A 7,008-nucleotide genomic window follows, 5' to 3' on the forward strand; every position below is an offset into this window, starting at 1 on the left:
CGTAGGTTTCGCCTATCGGATGAGACAGATAAGAAAATTTTTTCTTCGATCAGCCAGACCAGAGCACTACTACCAAGAATTAACCGAGAATGAAGATAACGAATATAATGTTCAGCGCGCCGTCACTCAAATCAATGAACTCTGACAAGTCACCATTCGATAAAAATGTGGTTGAGCGCGGTTTACAAAAATTAGAGATTAGAGACATAGTAAACAATAATATTAATGAGAGAGTACCAGCCGCGCTGTCACGTCCGCAGTTACAAACCGTCCCGAGAGCTATCGATACCCCACGCGCGAGTGACACGAGTTTATTATTCATTAACATGCCAATTAACTTTGGTATCGCGATGTCCGACCCCGGTTTCTCCCCTGCTCGGCTACGTCTCATAAACTTTGTACACGACGTGTCGTTGTAAGCGCGAGCAACGTCGTTGCAAATATACACATTTCATAATTTAATCGCTTCCTGGTGCCATCTGCGCGCTATCGATCACTCGCGCGCACAAGTTGAGAACCTCTCGTCGTGGCGGTTTCGATAATAATAAGGCGTATTACGCCAATTTCTGCAGTTGCTTTGGGTCTCGAACGTTCCCAATTCGTAACAGGCTGTTAAATCGTTCAGTGTATGATTTGTTACCGCGAAATGTAAGAATGTAATAATTGGTATTTTCGTCAAATTATTTCCATTGAATTTAAGAAATAAATTATAGCAATTTATTTCTAATGTAATGTATGGGATATACACTAGGAAGAACCTTTTTTTCTTTATCAGAGAATCCAAACTAAGTCTTATAATTCAAGAAAAATCTTGATTAGAAAGAATCGATTTTTATTTACATAAAATCAGAAGCAAACAAAAGTTTCTTATCGGACAATGGGAAGACTCTTGTCTCGTATTTGATGACGTTTTATGTAGGATGATCAAAACGTTCTCAGAATAAAGAAAAAAAGAAAACACAGAAATTCATGAAGACCTTTTTATGCTTCAAGAAAGAGAGAGAGAGAGAGAGAGAGAGAGAGAGAGAGAGAGAGAGAGAGAGAGAGAGATGTAAAGTTCTACGTAGAAGGGGGCAAAACGAGAAAAAAAGCTCCGGCCCGATAACCGACCGATACTCTCTCTGCCGCTCGCTGAAAACACAGAAAACAGAGAATCAACCTCATTACTATCTCCTTCCTTCGATACCCCTTTCTCTCGCATCTTCTCCTCCATATAAGCCGATTTCCAAGAATTCCTCGTGATCTTTGATCCCCGTACATGCTTTAACGCTTACCCTTTTTCTTCCCCTTATTGCCAGTCCCCATCGTCACTTTGCCTCTTTCTTCTTCGACCGACACACTCTCGATAGTTGTCAGAAAACGAGGGATATCTAACGCTTTTTCCTTTTCTCACGCATTACTATACTCTTCCATTCCGCGCATAAGAAAAGGAGAGAACAATCGAGAGGCGAGAAAAAGCCAAGACAGAAGAAGTCGACGATGAAACGACTAAGTCGATGAACCGTCGATTAAGGATCTCTCGAAAGGTACACAAAGTCGAATGTCGAAGGTTGTTACGAAGGGACAGTCGTTGGTTGACAGGACCCGTTCCAGCCAAATCGAAAGACCCAATCTGCTGGAAAGTGTCCGAATACGAAAAAAAAAGAGCGGAAGATTCTCTCTGTTTGCTTGTCGCTAGAGCAATAATACGTATTTCAAAGATAGAATGATCGATATCAACATGAGATCGTTTCAGAGATGGTAAATCGTGTTCGAGAAGAGATGTTAATCGGTGATGTTCTGTTAACTTAACGAAAGACTCCTAAAACCAATTTGGATATCTCATAATGTAATTAAATAAAAATTGGCTCTCTTTCTCCAATATTCTTATTGAGAGAGTAAGCGTCGAATCTCATAGTTTCAATTATATTCATTTTTATTCAATTTTTAAGGCAAGTAACAAAACTCTAATTTCATATCACATAATATTCAAACATATGTTATCAACGTGTCTCTAAATGCTTTTGAAAATATATTCATAAAAGTGCAGATTAGATAGCAGATGATTTAAAATAACTATCGTCATCTGTATGAAATACCCAAGTTTAATCGATCGTACTATGTACTATATGTTTATGATCGTCAAGCATGATACGATTAATGCAAAAACTAAAAAAAAAAAAGAAATTATAGATGAGCATCAACGCAAGGTAATACGAAACATTGTCGCTCCTTTTGAAAAAGAAGGTAACGATAATGTCGAGGAGGTATATTTGGTCAGCAAGGGAATTAATGTTCGTAGGTTGGTGAAAAAACAAAAGTTGGGGGTATCACACGCGAGATAAATTTTACGAGAGCTGCACTGTCGCCGTATATGCTGGTATATTTACCTCGTTCATAACACACACGGCGCATAGTTCCTCGAGGCCGTGTATCGCAATCGGTCAGCCAAGCTGAGATAGAATCTTTTATAACCACTGCGGGGAGGAACGTGTTTATATCCGCGAGCGATTGCAACACGATATGTTAATGCCCCGAGCCGTGCTCTTCCCACGTATCGGCGATGTGCGCGTTTCCAGCCCGTCCTGGAAAACATTCCGGACTGACACACGTGACGTCTCCATCGAAGCTTTCATGAAAGTGTCACTGGACGATGGATGAGACGACATAAATGTCGTGTAGCGGTGAACATTTAAAAAACGAATGTCAAATGTATCGCTCGCGCATTCTGATTTTATTGTATCTATGTCCATTGATCTAGAATAAATGTGATGTACCAGTTTGTATCTCTCCTATACGATACTCTCTACGACACCATGCACGGTTTAAAGCCGAGCTCGTAACCTTTGCCGAGCAATTTTTTCAAAAGAATATGAGTGTTTCAGAAATTTTATCGGCTATTGTCAAAGTAATGACTATTAACGCCGATAATTTCCCGAATAATATCGCTGAAGAGTTTAGAGAAACGTTTACTTGAGAGCTATAGCACCGAGAATCATCGTGAGATTATTATTTAACGAATGATGGAATACAAATTAGATCCGCCAATGCGCGATGATGTCGTTGTCAGTCATCGTGGCGAAGTGGGAGGCGTCCAAAAAAAAAATGTTCATGATGATATCTCGCAGCAAACAAGCTGGCACGTTAATGAAGACCCACAGTGTGAAGAAAGGGACGAAAAGAACCGCGAATAGACTGAAAGAAAGGAAAACGAACCAAGCAAATACCGTACGATGACAACCCCGGATGTGTCGATAGCATCTCGACATTAAGTAACCATGCAGCCAACGCGAGTAACTCACGTTGTATGCGAGTGTAAGAAAATCTACATGCGTCAATATTCACTATTTACGAAGGGATGAAACTTCTAAAGAGGATTAAGTAACCTAAATAATCCATATTGTCGCGAGATGTACACGGATGAGCACCATTGACATTTTTATCTAATACTTTAAGGTTGCAGCCCTTTATCATCACATTTGATAATACAATTAGTTGCGACGTGAATTTCACAATACTAAGGCCCAGTTCCACAACTTACGGTTGATTCTTAACCGCGATGTTCAATTTATTTATTGTCTCTTTCCAATTCTAGAATTGGAAAGAGATGATAAACAAATTGAACTTCGGTTAAGAGTTAACCGTGAGTTATGAAACTGGACCTAAGTACATCATCATCAGGTCCTTCATGATTCAATTTTGTTTTAATTTAGTTATCATTAAATTTATTTAAAAATTGACAGAAAAGAAAGAGTAACACTATCTTGATTATCGAAGATAAATCAATTTATTGTCATTTAACGATATTTCGAAATTTCGGAACGCATTTATGCGACGCGAGGCGGCGATTACTCGTTGTTGTTAATGTATTCGACACTCGTATCGTTTCCTCGCTTCTCGAAGCCCGCGGACGTGCTTTCGCGTTAATGACATACACGTACATCGCAATAGCGTTGCGATTAAGAGATACGAGAGATACGCGACATAATGGATAGCAATGCATCGTTAGTTCTTTCGATTTTTGCGAATCATGATTTTCATGAATCATGCGTACTTATATATCGAGAACAAAAATATTGTGTCGTATATGCACAAGATTTAATAATCTAATCTCATTTGACATAATAATTCAACTAATCAATAATTATAAATACAATCTTATCATATGACTGTAATTTATGTTGACAGGTGTGACTCGTCTAAACTCGATGGTATTTCCGCAAATCTAATATGTATCTAATTAAGTCCTTTTAACACCTTTAATCGATTACGTGTTATTAAATGACACATGTATATTCACGTTCATCACATTCGCACGTTCTCCCGTTTTATGAATAAAAGAATAATTTGCATTTCCCGAGACGTCAACTGCGTCGATCAGAATAGCTATCGGATCATGCTTATATAAGAAAAACCGAACGACGAGAGAGGCGGAGAATGTATCTTTACGGACGTTCTCCAAACGCGCTATCGTCGCTCGGTGAAAGCGCCAATTGCGGATTATCATGTTCCTGTCGCTGCGCAGGAGAGCTATCAATTTTTTTTCCTCTCTCGCGATCTCGCGTGCGTCAACGGTTGCGCTTTCCATAGTGGCCACGTGCGAAACTCTCGGGTTCTACGCGCTCTCACGACAGATCTCGCCCGCGGAGATTGATATCTGGTCACGAACTAACAGTAGCCCGTGCGCGCGATACACGCACGTTCAATTCGTGGATATTAAATCTGAAGATGACTTAACATTGTCGGATATGTGCTATACGTACGAGTATACGAGAAAGCGAGAAAAATTTTATCTTTAGAACTTCTCAGCTAGGAAGATGTATAACATGTTAGGTAACATATATTATTCGTTTTTCTTCCACCCAATTGGTTTCCTTATATGCTTCTAAATATGCTCTTTATATATTTTTTGTTTTAATTAAACAGTTAGAAATATTCATTTAAATATCACCGACAAGCAAAATTCCTATGAGACGATATCATTACCATGATGGGGATAAGAATTGGCCACAAGTTATTTTGTAAGTTGAAAATAGCAGGAGGATTTTATCCTTCATTTATTATATCTCGTAAGACATGAGAACAATAGCAATTTAATGATTGTACTTACAATCATACACACACACACAATTCCAAACCTCGCGAATATTATTTTCTAAAAACATTAATTTGAGCCATTTATGCCAATTATGGATATATGATACAGATAAACGATATTATTAGGCCATTCACCTTACAAAGCAAGAGTCATGAACTTGTACGACTAATTGTAAGTGCTTGACGAAATTAAAAGGACGGTAGGCACGTGCTGAAAGAAACTCGCGCGCAAGACCCTCGTCAACATTTTTCCGCGACAAATCTCGCACAGCAGATTCGTATCTCGTCACGAAATAGCCATTGCCCTCCATTTGCATCGTCGAATATTATAGCAACAACGAAGATGCAACAAGATTGTTTCTTAACTTGAACGTTACGCGGCACCATTTCAGAAGCTACCATTCATTATTTCCTCCTCTCTTACTGATTATCAGTCATCATCGGTTTCATCTTCATCATCTTCTCGCCCAGTCGTCCGTCGTTTGGCGTAGCTCGCACTTATGATTGTTATTGATCAACCGTTTTGTTTCTCGCCCGCGTACATACGTATGTATGTGCGTGCATGCCCGGCCGAACTGGCACGCTACGCGGCACTATAATGTTGGCACGACAGAACGAATATAGAGAACGGCGGACCTTAATGAATCTTTATGGGATGATGTCGTGAACTTGTATACCCTCCGGTGACTGACTGAACCCGGTCGCGTTTTAACCATTGGCGCGGTTCGTTCGTTACTACCGAACTTTTCCAGTTTCCTTCGGTACTATCAACAAACATTCTCGTTTTATTATATCCGCTAACGATCAAATAAATCGTAGCAAATATAGAGAAATACATTTTTCTTCATATCGCAGTAAAACAACAAGTAATAAAGTGTCTTTCTGTAACGAAATATTCGTATAAATACAGTGGGACTAAAAAAGTGTAATCTTACATGTATTGCGCCAGTGTAGCTTTGGAAAAAAACGTTATTTGCTTAAAGGAATAACGCATAATAATTTATTATTGTTGTACAATAATAAATTCTCGTTGACTACGCCAATGCGACAAACTGCTCATTAGGCTCGACGGTGGCTTCGCCGCGAGTTTGATGGTATAGACGCTCGCGTCCGTGTTCATAAAATTTGAAGGGCGTGTAGAAGCGGTCCGTGGGGTCCCAACTAGACGCGCGTCTTGATTGTCATCAACTCGTTGTTCGTCGCGTGATATTGTCATTAGCCCGCCTAGCCGTCGTCACCCGCGCGAGTCGTGCCTGGACATGTTTCATTGCCTCACGCGCGGGAAACCTACTTTAAGTCCGATCGATCCAAAAATTTTGTATAAGCCGTCACCTACGCGCACGTATATTTAACCCAACGTGACTTTTACATCCAATACTGAATTAGGTATTTAGAAAAAGACAATTGCATGTTGTTTGTCATTAAAAAATAAATTATGATACGTATAACAAACATTTGGTTTAAAAAGCTTGTTCCACGAACGCTAGATAACAGCAGCGAAATTTAAATTTATTTATATTTAATACATATCGAGATATATAGACGTTTCGATCTGTCATCAGATCATCTTCAGTATTCAAATTTAATTCTTAATAAATTTAACATAAATTAAGCGACAAATTCATTACGCAAATATTCTACGCTAGATTTCGAGATTGTTCCATTTTTTTCTCTTTAACGATTAACTAAAATATTCTGCATCAATTCCACAAGTACAAAAATATATCTAACATAGTTGTTCGTCAATTATATATCAATTTATAGATTACAACAGACTTGTTACTTTCTTGAGTCCGATCCCATCTTTGGTTGTATCATACGGAGATGTATAACGTAAATATTAGGTGTTAAACTTAATTCCTGCCGTTTTTTCGTCTCCAAAATTGATTTGTTTCGAAGGGAAGATAAATGAATACCTTAATCAAAGTAATT

At 38.8% G+C, this 7,008-nt stretch overlaps 1 protein-coding gene across 4 annotated transcripts in view; it reads right to left on the reverse strand.

Annotated features, from left to right (window-relative positions):
• Positions 1–7,008, reverse strand: part of hth (Meis homeobox homothorax) — a 446,666-nt gene that overhangs the window by 283,210 nt on the left and 156,448 nt on the right. The window lies entirely within an intron of this gene.

The sequence above is a fragment of the Trachymyrmex cornetzi genome, unplaced genomic scaffold (genome assembly GCF_001594075.2).
Source record: "Trachymyrmex cornetzi isolate Tcor2-1 unplaced genomic scaffold, Tcor1.1 scaffold203, whole genome shotgun sequence".
NCBI classification, from domain to species: domain Eukaryota; kingdom Metazoa; phylum Arthropoda; class Insecta; order Hymenoptera; family Formicidae; genus Trachymyrmex; species Trachymyrmex cornetzi.